This window comes from Mercenaria mercenaria, chromosome 12 (genome assembly GCF_021730395.1).
Source record: "Mercenaria mercenaria strain notata chromosome 12, MADL_Memer_1, whole genome shotgun sequence".
NCBI lineage: Eukaryota > Metazoa > Mollusca > Bivalvia > Venerida > Veneridae > Mercenaria > Mercenaria mercenaria.
This window is the reverse complement of record NC_069372.1, coordinates 31,580,093-31,606,431: the sequence shown is the minus strand read 5'-3', so window position 1 is coordinate 31,606,431 and position 26,339 is coordinate 31,580,093. Positions and strand designations below refer to the sequence as shown.

The window sequence follows — 26,339 nt, the reverse complement described above, 5'->3', positions numbered from 1 at the left end:
CCCTAAGGTGATAATCTGAACAATTTTGGTAGAGGACCTCTAGATGATGCTACATACTAAATATCAAAGCCCTAGGCCATGTGGTTTTGTACAAGAATATTTTCAAAGTTTTCCCTATGTAAGTCTATATAAACCATGTGACCCCCGTGCGGGGCCATATTTGATCCTAGGGGGATAATTTGGACAATTTTTGTAGAGGACTACTAGATGATGCTACACACCAGATATCAAAGCCCAAGGCCCTGTGGTTTTGGACAAGAAGATCTTTAAAGTTTTTCCTTTCGGTTGCCATGGCAACCAGAGTTTTGCATGGAATTCAATTATTTGAATAATTTTGAAAGGGGGCCACCCAAGGATCATTCCTGTGAAGTTTGGTGTAATTCTGCCCAGCGGTTTTCAAGAAGAAGATTTTTTTTAGAAATTGTTGACGGACAACAAAGCGGTCACAATAGCTCACCTTGTCACTTTGTGACAGGTGAGCTAAAAACAATATGTGAGACATAAAAATGCATCAAAAAGTTGTTTAATTTTTTTTTTCTATTTCCAGCTCTGGGGGCCCCTCAAACGAAACCTTTTGAAAAAACATTTGAGAGAGGATGATACAAGGATGCTATAGACCAAGTTTGATAAGATCCATCAAGTGTGAGGAAAATATAAACAATATTGTTCTATACATATTATATTAAACAATATGTTATAACACAACACTTGGATTAAAATTTACATATACAAAAATCTGCAGTTGTTTTATAACATCTATTAACATATGAAATTATTTAATTTCAATTTTGGTAACATTTCATTTTAAAATCGGTGGGAAAATATGAGAAAAAAATGTAAGAAATTATATTAAAAGGAAGTAATTCTGAAGAAAATACACCAATATCTTTTTTTAATTAGGTCCATAAGCTTATATAAAAATATTTAACAGGCTGGAAAGGAAAAGACCAATGTCGACTTTTGACCTTCAGGTGTGACTTTGACCTTTGTGCTAGGAGGTCTGGGTATTGTACATGACACATTGCCTTATTATGGGGAACATTTGTGTCAAGTTATATTAAAATCCCTTAACCGATGACAGAGTTATGGACCAGAAAGGAAACAAGAGTGTCACAGGAGACAGCGCGCTCGACTAGTTCGAACAGTGATGCACCTTGTGTCATATGATGTGGGTGATGATGTGGAACAACTATTTTAAGTTTGAATCAAATCCATTTAATAGTAACTGAGATATAGTGAAAATGCATCAAAATTAACCTTAAATTCTAAGTACAAGGGGGGCATAATTCATGAAAAATTGGTGCAAGAGTTATGGACCTTGTGCCATATGATGTGAGTAATGATGTTGAACAATTGTTTTAAGTTTGAATCAAATTCATATAGTAATAACTGAGAGAGTGAAAGTGCACCAAAACTTTAACCTGAAATTCTAAGTAAAAATGGGGGATAATTCATGAAATATTGATTTGAGAGTTATGGCTCTTGTGCCATATGATGTCACAGTGGGTGATGATGAGGAATAACTATTTGAAGTTTGAAACAAATCCATTTAGTAATAACAGAGTTAGAGTGAAAGTGCACCAAAACTTTAACCTGAAATTCTAAGTAAAAAAAGGGGCATAATTCATGAAAAATTTGTGTCAGAGTTATGAACCTTGTGTCATATGATGTGGGTGATGATGTGGAACAACTATTTTAAGTTTGAATCAAATCCATTTAGTAGTAACTGAGATAGAGTGAAAGTGCACCAAAACTTTAACCTGAAATTTCAAGTAAAAATGGAGCATAATTCATGAAAAATTGGTGCAAGAGTTATGGACCTTGTGTCATATGATATGGGTGATGATGTGGAACAATTATTTTAAATTTGAATCAAATCCATATAGTAATAACTGAGACAGAGTGAAAGTGCACCAAAACATTAACCTGAAATTCTATGTAAAGGGGGGATAATTAATGAAATATTGATTTGAGAGTTATGGCTCTTGTGCTACATGATGTGGGTGATGATGAGGAATAACTATTTGAAGTTTGAAACAACTCCATCAAGTAACTACAGAGATAAGTAGAAAAAAGAGGAAGTGTAAAAAAACTTTAACCAAGGTGGGGACGCGGAAAGACGCCGACGCCAGGGAGAGTAGGATAGCTCTCCATGTACTACATATAGTTGAGCTAAAAAACAACTCCTATTGACTTCTGACCTCTGACAGTGACACTGACCTTTAAGTTAGGGGTAAGGGGTTGCGTTAGACAAGTTGTGCAAAGTAATATTAAAATCCCTTCATGGCTGACAGAGTTATTGACCATACTAAAAAAAACAATACCCTATTGACCTTTGACCCTTCAAGTGTGACCTTGATCTTTGAGCTATGGGTCTCGGTGTTGTGCAAGACACACCGCCTTATTATTGCGTACATTTGTGACAAGTAATATTAAAATCCCTTTACAGATTGCTGCGTTACAGACTGGACAGGAAAAAACCCTGTTGGCCTTTGACCTCTAAGTGTGACCTTGACCTTTCAGGTAAAGGGTCCAGGCTTCATGCAGGATGCATAGTTTTGTCTTGAGAAATATTTGGGCCAACTGATATTTAAATCCTGTTCTGCATGACAAAGTTATGAACTGGACAGGAAACAAGAGGGCCCTGAAGACCCTGTATCGCTCACCTGATGAAAGTAGGTCAGTAGGTCAGATTCATGGTCAATGAAGTCAGTTTTAAGATCGGTGTGCAAAACTGTACATGTCATCCAAATTTCAAGGCTGTATCTTATAAAACAAAAGAGAAGGTCAGTAGGTCATATTCCACATGACCCAGATTCGAACTTGACCTAAAGATCATCAAGATTAACATTCTGACCAAGCTTCATGAAGAAGCAGTCATAAATGTTGCCGCTAGCGTGTTAACAACCTTTTCCTTTGATTTTTGACCTGATGACCCAGATCTGAACTTGACCTAAAGATCATCAAGATTAACAATTCTTACCAAGTTTCATTATGGTATGGTCATAAATGTGGCCTCTAGAGTGTTAACTAGCTTTTCCTTGGATTTGACATAGTGACCTAGTTTTTGGCTCCACCTGACCCAGATTTTAGCCTGACCTAAAGATCATCAAGGTTAACATTCTGACCAAGTTTCATTAAGATACAGTCATAAATGTGGCCTCTAGATGGTTAACAAACTTTTCCTTTGATTTGACCTGGTGACCTAGTTTTTGACCCCAGATGACCCAGATTTGAACTTGACCTAAAGATCATCAAGGTTAACATTCTAAGTTTCATTAAGATAAAGTCATAAATGTGGCCTCTAGAGTGTTAACAAGCTTTTCCTTTGATTTGACCTGGTGACCTAGTTTTTGACCCCCACCTGACCCAGATTCAAACCTGACCTAAAGATCATCAAGATTAACATTCAGACAAAGTTTCATGAAGATACAGTCATAAATGTGGCCTGCAGTGTTAACAAGCTTTTCCTTTGATTTGACCTGGTGACCTAGTTTTTGACCCCAGATGACCCAATATCGAACTTGTCCAAGATTTTATTGAGAGTGACATTCTGACCTAGTTTCATTAAGATTGGGCCAAAATTGTGACCTCTAGAGTGTTAAAAGTCAAATTGTTGACGCCGACAACGACAGTCGCACGACGGACACGGCGATCACAAAATCTCACCTTTGAGCACTTCATGCTCAGGTGAGCTAAAAAAACCTGTACTGACCTTTGATCTCTAAGTGTGACCTTGACCTTTAAGCTATGGTTCTTGGTGTTGCGCATGTCGTCTGATTATGGGAAACATTTATCCCAACTAATATTGTAATGATGAATGACAGAGTTTTGGAAAATCTTCTTATTTTAAGATAACTGATAGTAAAAATGCATTTTTTAAAACACGCTGAAATGTTACAAAATGCGTTTTATGATCGTCACCAATGCTCAATACATGTTAAAATGCTAAAAAACTAGAAGATGCTTTAGTAGAAAAGCACATGTCTTCCCCAGTGTTCCCCCTAGTCGTATTGGCAAGAGTTCAATAGTAATCAGGAGCGAAAGTCAAAGAGACACATGGTTGGCTGCATTAGGGATCATCTACTTGGCATGTCTAATCATCCCACTAAGTTTCAACATTTTGGGCCTAGTGGTTCTCAAGTTATAAATTGGAAACGGTTTTCCATGCTCAGGCCCCCTTGACCTTTGATTGAGTGACCCTAAAATCAGTTGTGGTCATCTACTATGCATGTCCAATCATCCTAATAAGTTTCAACACTCTCTGGGTCAAGTGGTTCTCAAGTTATTGATTGGAAAGAGTTTTCTACGTTCAGCCCTCTGTGACCTTGACTTTCGATGGAGTGACCTCAAAAACAATAGGGGTCATCTACTCTGTAAGTCCTATCATCCTATGAAGTTTGACGGTTCTAGGTCAGATGGTTCTCAAGTTATTGACCGGTAATGGATTTCCATGTTCTGTCCGCTGTGACCTTCACCTTTAATAGAGTGACCCCAAAATCAACAGGGGTCATCTACTCTGCAGGTCCAATCATCCTATGAAGTTTCAACATTCTGGGTCAAGTGGTTCTCAAGTCATTGATCGGAAATGGTTTTCAATGTTCAGGTCCCTGTGACCTTGACCTGTAACAGATTGACCCCAAAATCAATAGGGGTCATCTACTCTGCATGTCCAATCATCCTATTAAGTTTCAACATTCTGGGTCAAGTGGTTCTCAAGTTATTGATTGGAAAGAGTTTTCTATGTTCAGCCCCCTGTGACCTTGACCATTGATGGAGTGACCCCAAAAACAATAGGGGTCATCTGCTCTGTAAGTCCTATCATCCTATGAAGTTTGAAGATTCCAGGTCAAATGGTTCTCAAGTTATTGACCGGAAATGGATTTCCATGTTCTGTCTGCTGTGACCTAGACCTTTAAAAGAGTGACCCAAAAATCAACTCTGCATGTCCAATCATCCGATGAAGTTTCAGCATTCTGGGTCAAATGGTTCTCAAGTTATTGATTGGAAATGGTTTTCCATGTTCAGGCCCCTGTGATCTTGACCTTTAACAGAGTGACCCCTAAAACAATAGGGGTCATCTACTCTGCACGAACAATCATCCTATGAAGTTTCAACATTCTGGGTCAAGTGGTTCACAAGTTATTGATCGAAAATGGTTTTCCATGTTCAGGCCACTGTGACCTTGACCTTTAATGGAGTGACCCCAAAAACAATAGGGGCCGCCTACTCCATAAGCCCTGCCCCCTATGAAGTTTGAAGGGTCTAGGTCAAATGGTTCTCCAGTTATTGATCAGAAATGAAGTGTGACAGATGGAAGGACGGACAGACGGACAGTGGGGAGACATAATATTCGCTAAACCTTGGCAGGGGCGGAGGAGAGTGGGGTGGGTGGGGGTGGTCCTGAACCAATTTTATTTTGTTGGGTTTAACATCGCACCGACACAATTATAGGTCATATGGCAACTTTCCAGCTTTGATGGTGGAGGAAGACCCAGGTGTCCCTCCGTGCATTTTTTCATCACGAGCAGGCACCTGGGTAGAACCACCGACCTTCCGTAAGCCATCTGGATGGCTTCCTCACATGAAGATTCAACCCCCCGAGTGAGGCTCAAACCCACATCGTAGAGACCGTACCAGAGCTCTTTGCATACTTTGATTTTTCAAAATAAAATAGTTTTTACAAGCACACCGGTTACGATTAAAAACTCTGTGTATGAATCACTGGAATGAATGAATGACAGTCGATCTTAGTCATAATACAGATTGACAGTGAATACTAACGACTTCATGTGTTGCAGAAAGGTATTCTGTTTGTAACTGTAATTTCCTTTCAATTGAAGTACTCTTGTAACTGGTAAAATGATTGCTTAAATTTGGACAAAGATGTCTCTGCCGTTCGCCAGCTGCTAAAAGGGCAAATATTAAAGATTCAGTGTTAGTTATATTTCACTGGTACTACCAGTTATTAAGTTCATACTCTAAGGAACATGTCAGGGAAATTTGGGCAGTTTTGACCGATTAAATTGTTGGCAAAATTAGATTGTATTTTTTCTTTACACGAAAATTGATGATGCTACAGACCAAGTTTTATGAACATCCTTTAAGCATGTCATGAGATATTGTTTAAAGGTATTTCTAATTCCCAGTTGGAACAAATTCAAGTGAGAAGAAGTTTATTTAAAGGTTTTTCTATTTTTAGCTCTGGTGGTCCCTAAAAGGTAAACCATTTCAACAAACTTGATAGAGGGCCATGCCAGGATGCTACTGACCAAGTTTGGTGTAATTCTGACCAGTAGTTTTGGAACAGAAGATGTGAAAATGTGGATGCCGGATGATGGACGCCAGACCATCCACCTATACAAACAGCTCACCCTAAACCTTCGGTTCAGGTGAACTAAAAAGCTCTGTTGACCTTTGACCTCCAAGTCTGACCTTGACCTTTGAACTACGGGTCTGGGTTTTTGGCATGACATATTTTCTCATCATGGGGAACATTTTTGCCAAGTAATATCAAAATCCCTTGATGAATGACAGGGTTATGGACTAATAAACTTGAAAGAGGCCCATACAAGGATGTAACAGACCAAGTTCAGTGAAGATCCATCAAGTGGTACATGAGAAGTTGTTTATGTTTTTCTATAATTAGCTATGCAGGGCCTCATTCTCAATGCCAATTAAGATCAAATTTTCCCAATCTGAAGCAAAAACTAGAAAATGCTTTTGTAAAAAAGCGCATGTCTCCCCCAATGCAAAGTCCTATAGGCAAGAAGTCAATAGGGGTCAGGAGGGAAAGTAAAAGAGACACTGATGGTTGGCAGCAATAGGGATCATCTACTTGGCATGTCCAGTCATCCCGCTGAATTTCAACACTCTTGGCCTAGTGGTTCTCAAGTCACTGTTCAGGCTCCTGTGACCTTGACCTTTGATTAAGTGGCCTCAAAATTAATAGGGGTCATCTACTCTGCATGTCCAATCATCCTATTAAGTTTCAACATTGTAGGTAAAGTGGTTCTCAAGTTATTTCCAAAAAATGATTTTACATGAACAGGCCACTGTGACCTTGACCTTTAATTGACTGACCCCAAAATCAATAGGGGTCATCTACTCTGCATGTTGAATCATCCTATGAAGTTTCAACATTCTGGGTCAAGTGGTTCTCAAGTTATTGATCGGAACTGGTTATCAATGTTCAGGCCCCTGTGACCTTGACCTTTAACGGAGTGACCCCAAAAACAATAGGGGTCATTTACTCTGCATGAACAATCATCCTATGAAGTTTCAACATTCTGGGTCAAGAGGTTCTCAAGTTACTGATTGGAAATGGTTTTCCATGTTCAGGCCCCTGTGGCCTTGACCTTTAACCCCAAAATCGTTAGTGGTCATCTACTCTGCATGACCAATCATCCTATGAAGTTTCATCATTCTGGGTCAAGTGGTTCTATAGTTACTGACCGGAAATGGTTTTCAATGTTCAGGCCCCTGTGACCTTGACCTTTAATGGAGTGACCCCAAAATCAACAGGGGTCATCTACTTTGCATGTACAATCATCCTATGAAGTTTCAACATTCTGGGTCAAGTGGTTCTCTAGTTATTGATCGGAAATGGTTTTCCATGTTCAGGCCCCTGTGACCTTGACCTTTGATGGAGTACCCCGAAATCAATAGGGGTCATCTACTCTTTATGACCAATCATCCTATGAAGTTTCAACATTCTGGGTGAAGTGGTTCTCTAGTTATTGATTGGAAATGGTTTTCAATGTTCAGGCCCCTGTGACCTTGACCTTTGACGGAGTGACCCCAAAATCAATAGGGGTCATCTACTCTTCATGACCAATCATCGTATGAAGTTTCAACATTCTGGGTCAAGTGGTTCTCTAGTTATTGATCGGAAATGGTTTTCAATGTTCAGGCCCCTGTGACCTTGACCTTTGACAGAGTGACCCCAAAAACAATAGAGGTCGTCTACTCCAGCAGCCCTACAACCCTATAAAGTTTGAAGGTTCTAGGTCAAATGGTTCTCCAGTTATTGCTCGTAAATGAAGTGTGACGTATGGACGGACGGATGGACAGACAGACGGACGGACAGGGCAAAAACAATATGTCTCCTGGGGGAGACATAAAAATCCCAATCATAGGACAAAATTCCCAACTGAAACGGATTGTGATTAATCAAAGAAAATTCTTGCATAGTATGTTAGTATGTTTTGTTCGCTAATGAAATCACATAAATTGTTGGAAAACCCAACTCATTACTATTTTTAGTAACATGACTGTGTGCACCACAGCACAAATTAAATATAATTATATTTATGCCAGAAAATTGTATGTTTTGTAAATAGAAAACCTCTCGAAAAACATAAATACATCAATATTTATTGATTCAGAATTAAGAACCAAAAACGTGTTGAGAGATAGGTCACATAGAAACTTACTAAGTAACTGTAAACAAAAGTTAAAACATGACAAATGAAGAGTTATTCTATTGATGCAAGGTCTGTACTCTGAAAAATAAATTCTCCAAATTTCACTATGGGATACTTCGACTTTGGCATTCCTTTGAATGTCTACGTGTAAATCTTGAAAATTAACTTTTAAACTAATAAAAGAATGTGTTAAAATTTCGCAATTTACTCGATTTGTCAATACTTTTTTCCCAATTTTGACAATTTACCATGCAAAAAAATTCCAAATTTGACCACCCTAGAAAAAAGCCCTGCTTGAAAGAGGTTCATGTTAGGATGTTTTAGACCAATTTAGGTGTAATTCTCACCAGTAGTTTTACAGACATTTCAGTAATAATGTTGACGCAGGACTCTGGACTTATAATCCACCTGTATTAACAAAGTTCAGACGAGCTAATTATGTTGCTTAAATGCGACTGATCACCTTGTATACTGGTAGTGAAATTGAGCAGCTTTCATAAAACTGTAACCAAAGGTAAAGGTAAAAGGTGAATTTTAGTTACTGTTGCTTTGTGAAACAATTAACATAAGCTCTGTAGAGCTTTTTAGCGACCCTATATTAAAACCAATTATACCTTACCCCCAGCGATTTGCTGGTATCCATTTACAGCTGGGTCGACTGAGGCAATCGTGATAAAGTGCCTTGCCCAAGGACACACCGCAATGGGAGTAGCCAGGATTCGAACCAGGGGCCTTCACCTCCGTAGGAAAGCGTCTTAGCCCTCTTGACCAATGCATCCGCAAAAAGCAGTAAAATAGCTCTCCTTATTCTTCAAACAGTAAAACTAACAAAAGGGTCATACTGACCCTATACCGTTCACCTGTTAAACTTGGCCTTGGAATCATCAAGATAAACATTCTGACCATGTTTCATGAAGACAGGGTCATAAATGTGGCCTCTAAAGTGTTAACAAGCTTTTCCTTTGATTTGAGTAGTGACCTAGTTTTTGACCCCATATGACCCAGTTTCTATCTTGGTCTAGAAATCATCAAGATGAACATTCTGACCAAGTTTCATGAAGATAGGGTCATAAATGTGGCCTCAAGAATGTTAACAAACTGTTCCTTTCATTTGACTGGGTGACCTAGTTTTTGTCCCCACATGACCCAGTTTAAAATTTGGCATAGGAATCATCAAGATAAACATTCTGACCAAGTTTCATGAAGATAGGGTCATAAATGTGGCCTCCGTGGTGTTAACAAGCTTTCCTTTGATTTTACCTGATGACCTAGTTTTTGACCCCACATGACCAAGTTTAGAACTTGGGCCTAGAGATCATCTAAATAAACATTCTGTGCAAGTTTGTATCAAATCAAAGCATAAATGAAACCTCTATAGTTCTGAAAGGGCCAATATAGAAAATTAACTCCAGAACCCATGACTGAATCTAGCCTGTTTTTGAAAGGAACTGAGATATTATAGTGACCTAAGTTGTGTGTAAGTGTGGTTAAACTCAAATGTAAAATGTCACTTCTTTTGTGTTCACACAGTAAAATTAACAATTTTGGCTCTTTCAGGGGCCGTAAATCTGAAACTTATAATTGTATCTGCTGGATTCATCATGGAATCCAAGATCTATTGTTGTTTAAGATATTTTGCAAGTTTGTATCAAATCAAACCATAAATGAAGTCTCTATACGGATGCAAAAGCAAGAATAGCAAATTTTGGCCCTTTATAAGGGGCCATAACTCTTGAACCCATAAAGGAATCTGGTCAGTTTTCGAAAGGAAGCTAAATATTATGCCAATAAAAGTTGTGTGCAAGTTTGATTAAAATCAATTGCAAAATGTGGTCTCTATCATGTTCACAAGCAAAAAAAAGCAAAATTTGGCCTTTTAAGGGGGCCGTAACTCTGGAACCCATGATGGGATCTGGCCAGTTTTCAAGAGGAACTGAGATATTATGCCAATAAAAGTTGTGTGCAAGTTTGATTAAAATCAATTGCAAAATGTGGTCTACTGTGTTCACAAGCCAAAAATAGCAAATTGTGGCCCTTTAAGGGGCCATAACTCTGGAACCCATGATGGGATCCAGCCAGTTTTTTAAAGGAACTGAGATTTTATGCCAATGCATGTTGTGTGCAAGATTAATTAAAATTGATTGCATGATGTGGTCTCTATCGTGTTCACAAGATATTGTGGACAGACGACGACGGATGAAGGGCGATCACAAAAGCTCACCTGGTCACTACGTGACAGGTGAGCTAAAAATAAAATGAATTTTAGCATTCACATACTACCCATTTAGAAGACATTTCCTGTTTGCTGTTGTTTACTTGTGAAACACTTCAAACAAACAAGAGGGTCATTGACACTAAAGCTCTCACCTGTGTACAAGGCTTCAGAATGGTTCAAGTACAAAGTTAGGTTTCTTCTTTATTATTTACATGTCATACACATTTTTGAATCTGGGGTAAGAACTTAAACAATTATGGTAGACAATACAACTCTGATATCAAATGCCAAATATAAAGGCTCTAGCTATTGTTGATTCAGAGAAGAAGATTTTCAAAGTTTCTTATATATAAACCTATAGTAAGTACATGTCACACACAGAGGCATGGCCATTTTTGACCTTAGGGCAATAACTTGGACAATTATGGTAGAGAGTCACACCTATATATGCATACTAAATATCAAAGCTCTAGAGAAAAAGATTTTTAAAGTCTGAAAGTTCAAAACCTATTTCTAAACAAAAAGACCCGTATGTTCAATGAACCCGAACCATTTGAACAACTTTGAAAGAGGGCTACCCAGATATCATTAAAGTTTCATCAAAATCCATTCAGTGGTTCTGGAGATGTTGTTTAAAGAAACTGTTGATGAAAAGTGACCACGCCCTCTGGCGGCCATGATTTTTGACAAATCAAAAAAATTTGAAGACTGTTTGCAGAAGGTCATACAAGGACCATTTGTGTGAAATTACTTTAAAATTAGGCTAACAGTTTTAATTCTTTTCTAAATTTCTCCTATATAAATAGGGAAAAGTGACCACACCCCCTGGCAGCCAGTTTTTTTGACGGAATAAATAATTTCAATATGATCTTGGTAGAGAGAAACCATTTGTGTAAAATTATTCTAAAATTGAGCCAACACTTTCACACAAGAAGATTTTTAAATTTTCCACAATATACCGTATAGCAGGTTAATTCTGCAGGTTTTTGTTTTTGCTAAATCTACAGGTCGAGGCTGTCACGCAGAAAAAAAGTCCGCACATTTAAACTATCAGCAGAATTTTTCAACGCAGAAATAAACTTTCCACCATTCATTTGTATATATTTGTAAATAAATCGTAAATTTTTCTACCAGCAGCGTTACATTTCATGAAAATGTCTTTCAAAATGAATTACTGGTACTAGACCTACAGTATTTATTTTTAACTCTGATTTTTTATCATGCATTGTAATGAAAAGAAATCGGATTTAAACATAAATCAGTTGCGCCAACTTCATTGTCCTACATTCCGCCCTAGATAATGCCACCAAGGCATAATTGACGAGAACGATATACATTTGAGTTGTTAATTATGATGTAGTAAATGCAGTAGCTATTTCCCATGCACAGAATGTACTTCCGTTTTATGCAAACCGCAAAAATTAATTCCTGCTTTTCTCGAAGGTGGCAGAAATAAACAAGAGCACCGCCTTGCGGGTGCAGACGCTCATCTGATTTTTCTGTCTCTGTATATTGTCCTACCATGATTTTCTAAGTCCAAAAAGGGCCATAATTTTCGCAAAAAGTAATGTAGAGTTATGGTACTTCTTGTGCAGAGTTAGCTTTTATTGGCGAATAACTGCTTCAAGTTTTAAAGCAATAGCTTTGACCGTTAAAGAGAAAAGTTGACTTAAACATAAAACTTAACCAAGAAATCTGACATTTTCTAAGTCCAAAAGGGGCCATAATTCTTGCAAAAAGCAGGATGGAGTTATGTTTCTTGCTGTACAGAGTCCGCTTTGGATGGTGAACAAGTGTTGCAAGTTTTAAAGCAATAGTTTTGATAGTTTAGGAGAAAAGCTGACAAACATAAAACTTAACCAAGAAATCTGATTTTCTAAGTCAAAAGGGGCCATAATTCTTGTAAAAAGCAGGATGGAGTTATGTTTCTTGTTGAACAGAGTCAGCTCCTGATGGTGAACAAGTGTTGCAAGTTTCAAAGCAATACCTTTAATAATTTAGAAGAAAAGTTTACCTAAACATAAAACTTAACCAAGAAATCTGATATTTTCTAAGTCCAAAAGGGGCCATAATTCTTGCAAAAAGCAGGATGGAGTTATGTTTCTTGCTGTACAGAGTCAGCTATTGATGGTAAACAAGTGTTGCAAGTTTTAAAGCAATAGCTTTGATAGTTTAGGAGAAAAGTTGACCTACACATAAAACTTAACCAGGGAACGCCGATGCCGATCAAGTGATGACAATAACTCATCATTTTTTTTCCAAAAATCAGATGAGCTAAAAACGCAGAAATAAACTAGGCCTATTTTAGGACAAAACTGCAGAATTTTTTGCCCGCAGAATTAACCCGCTATATGGTACATATAGAGAAACCTCTGCCCACTAGTGGCCATGTTTTTTGACGTATCAAAATATTTTGAGCAATCCTGATAGAGGGTCACACAAGGACCATTTGTGTAAAATTACTTTAAAATCGTGCCAGCAGTTTCATACAAGAAGATATTCCCACTATAATACTTTTAGGGAAAAGTGACCATGACCCCTGGAAGCCATGTTTTTTTGACAAATAGGAATAATTTGAACAAGGATCATTTGTGTTTAATTATTTTAAAATCGGGCTCACACAAGAAGATTTTTAAAGTTTCCACTATGTACATATAGGGAAAAGTGATCACGCCCCCTGGTGGCCATGTTTTTTGATGAATCGTATAATTTGAACAATCTTGGCAGAGGGTGACATAAGGACATTAGGAGATGTTGTTTGAAGATCTTTCTATTTTTAGCTCTGGTGGCCCCTATGTGCAACCAAGCGGAACAGTTTGAACAACTTTAGTAGAGGACCATCCAAGGAACATCCAGGCCATGTTTCATCATAATCCATTCAGTGGTTTTGGAGGAGATGTCGTTTAAACACGAATGTTGACAACGAACGGCCGACTTGACGGACACACGCACACACGACGGACACAGCGTGATCACAATAGCTCAACATGAGCACTTTGTGCTCAGGTGAGCTAAAAAGCATATAGGTACTTGACAAGAACTTACTCACCTTCTGGAGGGTATGATTTCCTGGTCATTTTCCACTTTCAGATCTGCCCTTGCTTGGTCTGCAAGAAGAAGTCCAAATCTTAATCCTTACCCTGCTTAATTTGTATAATGAACTTATCTATCTTTCAATTTGGACTGTGAGTGCCATTAACAGTCTGAAGAGGTGCTTACCAAAAACAAGAGGGTCATGATGACCCAGGATCACTCAATTGAGTAATATGAGCTACATGTTTGAAATATCAAACTGATGCTAAAATATTAAGAAAGTAGGTCATTAGGTATGAAAAACTGTACATGTCATCCAAATTTCAAGGCTGTACTGTAAAATCATTAAATTTCGTGGTTTTGGTCAAAACGGCAATTTCGTGGGGCTATGAATTCAGGGATTTCAACTTTTGAACATAAAATGAATGGGAATTTTACTTGTTCGTTGAGATTAAATTTCATGGATTGACTCAACAACGAAATCTACGAAAATTAGACCCCCATGATTTCACAGTATCTTACAAAACAAGAAAGCAGGTGACTAGGTCAGTAGGTCAAAGTCACAGTTAGATGACCCCTAATAACTTGAGGTCATCAGGTAATTATAACTTAACAGTCTAGGAAATATGATCTAATAATTTTTTGAAGTATTTTTCCTATGTAACTGATATAACAAGAGACCCCCAGGGCGGGGCCTTTTTTCACCCCGGGCGTATAATTTGAACAATCTGGTTAGAGATCTATTAGGCAATGCTACATACCAAATATCAAAGGCCTAGGCCTAAGACTTTCAGACAGGAAGATTTAAAAGAAAATTCCTAAATAAGTCTATGTTAAAATCTGGGACCCCAGGGCAAAGCCTCTTTTCACCCCAGGGGCATAATTTGAACAAGTTTGGTAGAGGAACACTAGTCAATGTAACATACCAAATATCAACAAGAGGGCCATGAAGGCCCTGTACCGCTCACCTGACCTATTGACCTAAAGATCATCAAGATTAACATTCTGACCAAGTTTCATTAAGATATGGTCAGAAATGTGACCTCTAAAGTGTTAACAAGTTTTTCCTTTGATATGACCTGGTGACCTAGTTTTTGACCCCACATGACCTACATTCAAATTTGACCTAAAGAGCATCAAGATTAACATTCTGACTAAGTTTCATGAAGATACAGTCATAAATGTGGCCTCTAGTGTTAACAAGCTTTTCCTTTGATTTGACCTAGTGACCTAATTTTTGATCCCACCTGACCTAGATTTTAATGTGACCTATAGATCATCAAGATTAACATTCTGACCATGTTTCATTAAGATATGATCATAAATGTGGCCTCTACAGTGTTTACCAGCTTTTCCTTTGATTTGACCTGGTGACCTAGTTTTTGACCTTAATGACCCAGATTTAAACTGGACGTTGAGATCATCAAGATTAACATTCTGACCAGGTTTCATGAAGATACAGTCATAAATGCTGCCTCTACAGTGTTAAGAAGCTTTTCTTTTGATTTGACCTGGTGACCTAGTTTTTGACCCCAGATGACCCAAAATCAAAATCGTCCAAAATTTTATTGAGGGTAACATTCTGACTAAGTTTCAATAAGATTGGGCCAAAATTGTGACCACTAGAGTGTTAACAAGCTTTGCCTTTGATCTAACCTGGTGACCTTGTTTTTGACCCCAGATGACCCAATATGGAACTTGTCAAAGATTTCATTGAGGGTAACATTCTGACAAAGTTTCATTAAGATTAGCCCAAAATTGTGACCTCTAGAGTGTTAACAAGCTTTTCCTTTGATTTGACCTGGTGACCTAGTTTTTGACCCCAGATGACCCAATATCGAACTCGTCCAAGATTTTATTGAAGGTAACATTCTGACCAAGTTTCAATAAGATTGGGCCAAAATTGTGACCTCAAGAGTGTTAACAAGCTTTTCCTTTGATTTAACATTAGGTATTTGTTGAGTTTTCGTGTTATTGTTGTGTTTTCGCCCCGCCAACATGAAAACATGACAAATACCTTATTTGTCGTGTTTTCGCCCCGCAAATATGAAAACATGACAAATACATTATTTGTCGAGTTTTTCGTGTTTTCTCTCCACCGGCATCTTCCGTTATACATGCATACAACAATTACTGAACTGAACATAACAGCATGCTAGAAAATATAAGTTTAAGAATAACAAGAGCTCATGGAACACGAAATGCCCCCCTTGATGCATTCAGTAATTGCACAAGTAACAGAAATTATTTGGTCACTGTAAACAAAATTTTACTGTTCTGGGTAATGTGACCTTGACCTTTGACCTATTGACCTCAAAATTAATAGGGTCATCTGCTGGTCATGAGTTATCATTCAGAAACTGTTTAACTGTTCAGTATCACTGTGACCTTGACCTCTGACCTACTGACCTTAAAATCAATAGGGTTCATCTGCTGGACATGACCAATCTCCTTGTCAACTTTCATGATCCTAGGTTAAAGGATTCTTGAGTTATCATCCAGAAACCGTTTAACTGTTCTGTAACACTGTGACCTTGACCTTTGACCTATTGATCTCAACGTCAATAGGGGTCATCTGCTGGTCATGACCAACCTTCCTGTCAATTTTCATGATCCTAGGCTAAGCGTTCTTGAGTTATCATCCGGAAATCATTTAAGTGTTCTAGGTCACTGTGACCTTGACCTTTGACCTACTGATCTCAAAATCAATAGGGGTCATCTGCTGGTTATGACCAATCTCCCTATCAACTTCATGATTCTATGCCCAAGTGTTCTTGAGTTATCATCTGGAAACGGATTGGTCTACATACCGACCGACATCTGCAAAACAATATACCCCTTCTTCTTCGAAGGGGGGCATAATAAGTATTGATATCTTAAGTAAACAAGAGCTCGTAAAACACAAAATGCCCCCCTTGATGCATTCAGTAATTGCACAAGGAACAGAAATTATTTGGTTATTGTATACAAAAGTTCTACTGTTCTGGGTAAATATGACCTTGACCTTTGACATATTGACCTTAAAATAAATAGAGGTCATCTGCTGGTCATGAACAACCTCCCTATTAAGTTTCATGATCCAAGGCCCAAGCGTTCTTGAGTTATCATCCAGAAACCGTTTAACTGTTCTCAGGGCTCCAGATAAGATGCGTATTAGCGTAAATTACGCTTTGAAATAATGCATATACGCATGTCTGATAATTTTTAAGCGTATAAAAACGTATATGAAATTACAGAAATGCACGCAATGACTTTTTACTGGCGTAAACAAAATCTGAATCGCCCGGATGCTTTATGCAACAGAGCACAGTCGGCATTAATTCTCCCACATTGAACGTACACACGCATTGAACGGTACTCTATAAACCTAGGTTAAACTATTTTTTACACTCAATGTCTGGGTATATCAAATAGTTGGGAATTAATATTGATGGAACGGTTGTGTATTTTAAAGTGGTGGCGATTTAAAATATCAACTTCCGGTGCGGAATAAACAAAAATGTCTCTTTCTAAGAATGTATAAGTGAAAAAACACTCTACGCATTCTTTAAACCAACAAAACTGATCCCCAAAACATAGCTAAAGGTATATTGAATATTCTACTTTATTCGGTAGCTAGTGTGAAGTCAAAGCAAGCCAAGGGAAAAAAAAGAAGCAAAAACTTAAATGATAAATTGAAACTAAACTGCAAACAAATGCATGGGTGTTACACCCAATAAATATGTTATAAAACTGATTTCTGGTTTTTACACATTTTTAAATTTTCAGGAGTAAAATTACTTCCAGTCAATTTCAGACTTTACCATTTTACTCATTCACTAAAAATATGTTGAATAATTACTCATTGGCCAAAAAAATTATCTGGAGCCCTGTGTTCTGGGTCACTGTGACCTTGACCTTAGACCTACTGACCTCAAAATCAATAGGGGTCAACTGCTGATCATGATCAACCTCCCAATCAAGTTTCATTATCCTAGGCCCAAGCATTCTCAAGTTCTCGTCTGGAAACCATATAACTGTTCTGGGTCACTGTAACCTTGACCTTTGACCTACTGACCTCAAAATCAATAGGGGTCATCTGCTGGTCATGATCTACCTCCTCATCAATTTTCATGATCCTAGGCCCAAGCGTTCTCGAGTTATCATTCAGAAACTGTTTAACTGTTCAGGATCACTGTGACCATGACCTCTGACCTTAAAATCAATAGGGGTCATCTGCTGGACATGACCAATCTCCCTGTCAACTTTCATGATCCTAGGCTAAAGCATTCTTGAGTTATCATCCGGAAACCGTTTAACTGTCCCAATTGTCACTGTAATCTTCACCTTTAACATATTGATCTCAAAATCAATAGGGGTCATCTGCTGGTCATCACCAATCCCCCTATCAACTTTCATGATCCTAGGCCCAAGCATTCTTGAGTTATCATCCGGAAACGGACTGGTCTACATACCGATCGACAGACATACCGACATCTGCAAAACAATATATAACATAATAACAGTTAAAACTATATAAAACTAGAAAATGCTTTTGTAAAAAAGCGCATGTCTCCCCCAATGCAAAGTCCTATAGGCAAGAAGTCAATAGGGGTCAGGAGCGAAAGTCAAAGAGACACTGATGGTTGGCTGCAATAGGGATCATCTACTTGGCATGTCCAGTCATCCCACTGAATTTCAACACTCTTGGCCTAGTGGTTCTCAAGTCACTATTCAGGCTCCTGTGACCTTGACCTTTGATCAAGTGACCTCAAAATAAATAGGGGTCATCTACTCTACATGTCCAATCATCCTATTAAGTTTCAACATTGTAGGTCAAGTGGTTCTCAAGTTATTTCCAAAAAATGATTTTACATGAACAGGCCACTGTGACCTTGACCTTCAATAGACTGACCCCAAAATCAATAGGGGTCATCTACTCTGCATGTTCAATCATCCTATGAAGTTTCAACATTCTGAGTCAAGTGGTTCTCAAGTTATTGATTGGAACTGGTTATCAATGTCCAGGCCCCTGTGACCTTGACCTTTAACGGAGTGACCCCAAAAACAATAGGGGTCATTTACTCTGCATGAACAATCATCCTATGAAGTTTCAACATTCTGGGTCGAGAGGTTCTCAAGTTATTGATTGGAAATGGTTTTCCATGTTCAGGCCCCTGTGGCCTTGACCTTTAACAGAGTGACTCTAAAATCGTTAGGGGTCATCTACTCTGCATGACCAATCATCCTATGAAGTTTCATCATTCTGGGTCAAGTGGTTCTCAAGTTACTGACCGGAAATGGTTTTCAATGTTCAGGCCCCTGTGACCTTGACCTTTCACAGAGTGACCCCAAAATCGTTAGGGGTCATCTACTCTGCATGACCAATCATCCTATTAAGTTTCAACATTCTGGGTCAAGTGGTTCTCAAGTTACTGACCGGAAATGGTTTTCAATGTTCAGGCCCCTGTGACCTTGACCTTTAATGGAGTGACCCCAAAATCGTTAGGGGTCATCTACTTTGCATGTACAATCATCCTATGAAGTTTCAACATTCTGGGTCAAGTGGTTCTCTAGTTATTGATTGGAAATGGTTTTCAATGTTCAGGCCCCTGTGACCTTGACCTTTAATGGAGTGACCCCAAAATCGATAGGGGTCATCTACTTTGCATGTGCAATCATCCTATGAAGTTTCAACATTCTGGGTCAAGTGGTTCTCTAGTTATTGATCGGAAATGGTTTTCAATGTTCAGGCCCCTGTGACCTTGACCTTTGATGGAGTGACCCCAAAATCGATAGGGGTCATCTACTCTTCATGACCAATCATCCTATGAAGTTTCAACATTCTGGGTCAAGTGGTTCTCTAGTTATTGATCGGAAATGGTTTTCAATGTTCAGGCCCCTGTGACCTTGACCTTTGACGGAGTGACAACAAGATCGATAGGGGTCATCTACTCTTCATGACCAATCATCCTATGAAGTTTCAACATTCTGGGTCAAGTGGTTCTCTAGTTATTGATCGGAATGGTTTTTAATGTTCAGGCCCCTGTGACCTTGACCTTTGACGGAGTGACCCCAAAATCAATAGGGGTCATCTACTCTTCATGACCAATCATCCTATGAAGTTTCAACATTCTGGGTTAAGTGGTTCTCTAGTTATTGATCGGAAATGGATTTCAATGTTCAGGCTCCTGTGACCTTGACCTTTGACGGAGTGACCCCAAAAACAATAGGGGTCGTCTACTCCAGCAGCCCTACAACCCTATGAACTTTGAAGGTTCTAAGTCAAATGGTTCTCCAGTTATTGCTCGGAAATGAAGTGTGACGTACGGACGGACGGAAGGACGGATGGACAGGGCAAAAACAATATGTCTCCTGGGGGAGACATAATTATTACTGATTCATTACCCAGCGGGCAAAACAACGTTGAAACAACGTCAGACTTCAACGTTGAAACAACGTTGAAATATAGTTGGATTTGAAAGGTGAAATGACGTTGAAATTTCAACGTTGAAACAACGTCAGAATTTCAACCATATTTCAACGTTGAAATATGGTTGAAATCCTGATGGTTGGTGGTTGAAATATGGTTGAAATCCCGACGGTTTTTCAAGTTTGAAATATGACGTATCTTAAAAGACATTTTTGTGATGCATTATAATGATGTCTTTATGACAAGAAAAAATAAGGCATTAATGTCTGTTTTAAATGTGAATTCCAACCATAATCCAACGAATATAAAAGAACTGGTATTTTAGGCATTGTTTTTTTTATTTATTTAGCACTTGTAATCAGCATGTATATTTTCTGATCTTTATTTCATAGATCTGTGATCGTCTTTTATCTAAATAACATAGTAAGTCCATTAATAGCTTAGTTCTCAAAATCTTCATCACGGCAAAACAACTGGACCTGGTATCACCTGAAAATTTGTATAAAAGGATTTGAGTGTTTTACAATTATCATCTAAAATTTTCATGAATGTAAATTAAATAAAAATGCAAAAACAGTGATGATGAATAAAGTGCTGATAAAACAATTAATGGATGCATTTAAAATATTATCAACATTTTCTGATTAAGCTATATAACACCTCCAAGTTTTTTAAGTATGAGTTTATTTAAAAAAAAATGCAGATTAAAAAAAAACTAACATTGATATTAAAGTACATACACGTCAGTCTTTTAAACATAATATTATTGATGAATATAATTACTAAGTTATAATAATGTTTTAAGTATTGTACTCACTTCCTCTGCACCATCCTTTTGTATATAATGTATAAACAGCTAGCTTAAACCTCTATCAGACTAACTGAATTAATGTGTAAACTAATACCAGGATACAGGCGTGACTAATAGATAACATGTGTAGAGAGAGATGGACCTTTGGTTACCATGGTTACAAACGTGTTATAAATTTTCCCAATAAATCCCAGTATAATCATCCCCAATATTTTAAAATGTATGAATATTATTATTAAAAGTAATTAAACCATTTCGAAAAGAGCTAGACAACACATAAATTACAATAACAATGAGGAACATTTTTGGGGAAGTGCAAAAATATCATCTATAGTATACAAGTTTTAGTCCATTTTCATGAATTTTGGAACGCTAATAAATACATTGTATTTTGAAAATACAATAAAAAAATTTACCTGTCAGTTCTATAATGAATTAAGGAAATTATCAAACTTTTGAACCAGCATATCTATCTAATATCATATTTTTCCCCAACAGTTTAGATACATGTTCATTTTTTCGCAGAAAATTAAGGTAGATTTCTTATACTACATAGGTATTTGTAGATGCTATTTGAATTGTTTTGTTTCAACTAAAAGAATCGGCAAGACAATACATATATATATATAGTTTATATCTCTGACACTGGTCATGCAGAAATGTACGATTTTTCAACATTGAAACAACGTCGTAATTTCGACCATTATTTCAAAGTTGAAAGATCAACCTTATTTCAACATTGAAACAATCGTTGATTTTTTGACTAGCACTTGTTAGAGTATTCGTATCTATCAATGTTGATCAAGTTGTTTATGTCCTTCATTAATTACAAGAAGTCATTAATGTAGTTGTCACTGGTAAGAATCAATTACCATGGCTAGAAATCCCTGGAATTTGCTAGCATCCGGTACGTACGGTTTAGAATTGCATGTCGATGTAACAAATCGAAATGCACATTCAGTATATAATACGCGAATAATACAAAAGGATCAGTTTGAAAATATTCAACAATTCTTACGATACATAACACCTTTCGTAAATTGATTTATTAAACGGCTTCCTTTGAAACTGACATTACCTCTTCGTATGTCGCAAGAATGGATCGGCGAATTCTATGGCGTGCAGTCATGACAGTTTAACATAAATTTTGAAGATTTGCTACTTACACTGTAATTTGGATATATTATGGTTGAGTGTTTAAATTAAAGCTTTAAAATTACTGTTAAATATAACCAGTTTACGCCTATTAAATATGTTATATGATCTCAAATGCAGTTTGGTTATGTTACAAATGATTTCCGTAAAAATATTGGTTTAATTTATTTTCGACGATTAATTTTATTGGAAAATAATTACCTTTCTAGAAAAATGATAATTGCTAACAGAATTAAATTAATATTTATAATAGTAAGGATTTTTTGTACAAAAAATATCGCTTACAATTTTTCTTTCAAGATTCAGAATTATATAATTCATTGCATATTGAAAATACAATCACAGATTTTGGAGTGCATATGATTTGAAGTTATTACAATATCTATAAAAGTAAAATTTCTGCAACTATGGTTTTCTTATAATGCATGCAGTGTGATTTAATTCTAAGATTTCATTTTCTACACTCTGTTCCACTTGCTTCTCTGGTTGATTTGTACAAATTTTTTAATTTCCTCACCGGTCGTAAAATAGAAGAATCTAAATTATAGTTCTATCAATAATCTCAGTAGAGTCAGCTTAGTACGATTTTTAACTAAACAACTCGTAGTAAAATTTTTAGTTATTTTTAAATAATTAGTGACAAGTAGTGATACAGGGGTTTCCACTGACGAAAACCCATGAGAGTCCAGGACCCTTGGGCCCAAATTTTGGAAGGTCCTTTTCATAATACAGAGCCTGTTCCAACACGTCCAAATGACTATGTTTCTCTGTTAATTTATAATACGGATTTTACCTAAAAATACCCAGACTTGTACAGCGAAATAAAAATGTCAGTTTCAGTGCATAGTTACTGACGTAAATAATATTATCAATATTCATGTTATTGATTAGGTATTATCTTAAGTATTTCATTTAATTTTTAATATACAGAAATAAACGATTAACATTATAAAACTTCCAAAATGTACTATCCGGATAACGGCTCCTTTAACTGTCATTGAAAGTCTTTTTGCTTAGTTTAACTGGCCAATCTATAATGCGAGCATACGTTCTAAAATAAATGCTATGTAAATCATTTAAAACTGCACTTGAAATAGTTTTTTTTTAGGAATTTGATTATGCTTATAAATGACTTGTGTAATAAGACTCTGAACGGCATTTAAATTTATTTTTGCTTTCTAAATTCATCAAAATTGTTTGAAGTTTCTTGTTGAAATTCGAAATATTTGGATTCTAAAATTGTCTAATTAAGTATGTATGGGAAACAATTTGGCCTTTCTCAATGCTCGGTAATAGTGCTAACGAATAATTAATAATTGGCACTTTGTTTTTGACATAAAAGATCTTTATCAATTATTTTCAAACTCAATTGTTTTTTACTAGTGACTCACATGCAGAGTATTGCTGAAAAAATCGCGGCATGTTACAGGAAAAGGGAGGATTTTACAAAGATCAAGAGCGAGGTAGGCGCGATGCCGGATGTTTTATTTGAAATCACGGTGTCGATGTAAATAATGAAGGAAATGAATGATAAAGAAAGGATTCAAGGAAAATGCCTCCGGGTCCGAAGGTACGCACGCAAGTATCATGCGGCCTTTGAAGGTCTTGAAAATTCGGTCGGACCGGGGTCCGGGTCAAATGGAATCCTAGTGTATAGGAATTAGCAAATTCAACCTTGTAACCCTTTGATGTGGTTTTAAGAGTGTTTGCCTACAATTCTCCGAGACTCGAGGTCCGGGGTTCGAGCCCAGTAGGAAACTTGGTATTTTCTCTCGGGTTTACTTTAATGTGTCAGAAGTGTTTGACGGATCATGTGGTGGCATAGAGTTCATTTCAGTAGTGGTAAGCTCTGAAATAAAGTTGGAAAATGTAGTCAGCCCCGTCTTAACCTACTTTTGCTGGTAGCCAGCAGGGCTACCAACTTGTGAAATCAAGTAGTCCGACCAGATTTCTGGTAGTCCCATTTTGGAAAAGAGAAAAATATAATATGAAATAAGGCAAAGCCTCAAAGCGAAGCGCAAAGAAATCGGATTTAGCGAAAAATATTATGCATCATTTATTTGTCACAAAGAAACTATTCCCTACTCACAAGAATTCAGGAGAACCCATTCACTTGAAAAAGTCTACATTTAATGTCACCATACCTGTAACAGTGAATATCATATGTTGCAAAAATTATGGGAAGCCGGTGTCACGGTGACGTCATTACCGCGTTCCCGTTTCTTTCTGCTTATTAATGACATTTTTTCCATTTTCTGGCCGATGCTTGATCTTTTTTTTTCAAACAACTGGAAAGCATTCTTTCATTATTTCATTATTGTTGAGTGATGAATATTTTTTAGCAATTGAATGAATGTCTGTATTCACTCCGGAAAGAAGTACTTCCAGTGAGCACCTATCCGTTAGGGTGCGCTTTTCAAGAACTTCCGACGAAAATTTTCAAATCCATCACTAAGTGTGGAAGTATACTTGCGTTACCGTAAAGCTCAATTCTCGAGCAGGCCCTTTGGGCCTGCTCTTCGAGCTCGCTATTACAGTCTTCGCCTTAATTTTTTTCAGCACTTGTCCTTTCGGGCAAGTAAGTTAAGGAAACCACTTGCCCGAAAACATTTTTAATTGCCCGAAATCATTTTGTTTATAAATATGATGTATTTTAGTTTATGCTTGATTCAACATTTAGTTATTTAAATGGTAGGCAACTAACCTACCCACACTATCCATGGGCAGGCTAAGCCAGCGTAAGTGGATAACCATGTTGCAATATTCAAGTAACTAGCAGACAGAAATTATGGGAGAAAACTAGAAAAAAAGTAAGACCTATCTAGTTATATGCCAGGCGCGGGGTTCAAATTTGCACTACCCTTCTAAAACTTACTTTTTTAGCCAGGGCCTTTAAAATATAGTGTAGCTGTTCAAATTTAACTGCAATAATGGATCAGCCTGGTCAGCGCCCCCTGCCCCCAACCCTCAAAAAATGTGTTTCTGGTGGCATGGCCAAAAAAAGTAGGGTCAGTAGGTCGGTATTTTTTTTTTTAAGCATTATTATCAAGTAAATGTAGCCTATTATCACAGTCCGGGGCGACGTGGACACAATAATCATCATCAGCCCACCCTTGTTTAAAGCGAAAAAAAACATTACCAATTATCGGTAATTATTCTGTTGATAAACAAGTAATTGCAGGGCACTAGACAACTTTTGGGGATAGGTACCCATACCCTCAGGAAGGGGAATTTTTCGTCGTTTTAAGACAAGAAGAGAAAGTTTGTAGCCATTTTATGTTACTACTTTTCACACTTATTAATACTGTTTTCAGTCATTTCTAACTAATGTAAATATATTGCAGCAGTGACCTTCCTTAGAGGCACTTGAAAGAGAGTTCATATCTAGTTGTGTCAAACAGCCTATTATCAGGGGAATTTTCTTCTGAGAAAGGGGAAAAAACGTATTATTTTATGAGGGGAATGGGGCCCATATTCGGCCCCAAAAACGGCCAAACGAGTGCCCTGAATTGGCCTTGTTTTCATCATCAATTAAAACCCCCTCAAAGAGCTAAAAGACGTGTGTCGGTATCATGGCATCTGAAGTGGAGATCAAAGCGGTTTAGTTGCCCGAGATTGTCATGGCATTACGTCATGTTTTCGCGCCATGTGGCACATCACTGTCTGATCGTACCGCCTCGGTTCTTTAAATTGCTGAGAAGAAATCAGTAAAAAAGTATCTTCTTTATTTTTTTTTTTTTAAAGCGAATGTGCAATATCCCGTATAAACTAACAGGTAAATGTGTCAAACGATAGTAGTAGATATCCTACCTCAGTGACCTATTTGCCCTCAAGGAATTTACATTATTGTTTGAAAAGAATATCTGACATAGTATCGAGTCAAAAAAAGACATGTACAAAGATTCATTTACTTATTAAAAACCACAGCGACATCATTATCATACTGCTTTATTTTAAAACAATCATTGGCCTAAATAAAAATTTTATACATTCACGAGGTCCCGTAACCTATTCATCCGCACTTGCAGAAATCTGTTTGCCAAAAATCGTTTTACTGATGTATTTAAATTGCTGCGGCTTTTTCATTATTTAAGATTTTTTAATTCTGTTTTTTCTACTTTCTTGTCAAAAGTCTGAATTTTATGACCATATTATATAGTATTTATTTACTTTTAGAAATAAATAAATAATTAAGATCGCGCTGTTTGAAATTTTACAAATAATTGTATGAAACTTCGATCGTTTTTATAGAATTTTGCCTACATTTCTGTCGACATCTTATTAAAA

At 37.2% G+C, this 26,339-nt stretch overlaps 1 protein-coding gene across 3 annotated transcripts in view; it reads right to left on the bottom strand.

Moving 5' to 3' along the window:
* Window positions 1-18,169, bottom strand: part of LOC123533605 (protein CUSTOS-like) — a 70,749-nt gene extending 52,580 nt beyond the window's left edge. Inside the window, exons 1-2 of one of the 3 annotated variants that reach the window (XM_053519556.1) lie at window positions 18,001-18,169; window positions 13,691-13,748 (exon numbers count right to left, since the gene is read on the bottom strand). The gene's annotated coding sequence lies outside the window, so the exon portion shown is untranslated. Of the gene's footprint in view, window positions 1-13,690; window positions 16,361-18,000 lie in introns of those variants that run through there. The other 2 variants (XM_053519554.1, XM_053519555.1) reach the window with 2 other exon arrangements.
* Between the last annotated feature and the right edge of the window lie 8,170 nt (window positions 18,170-26,339).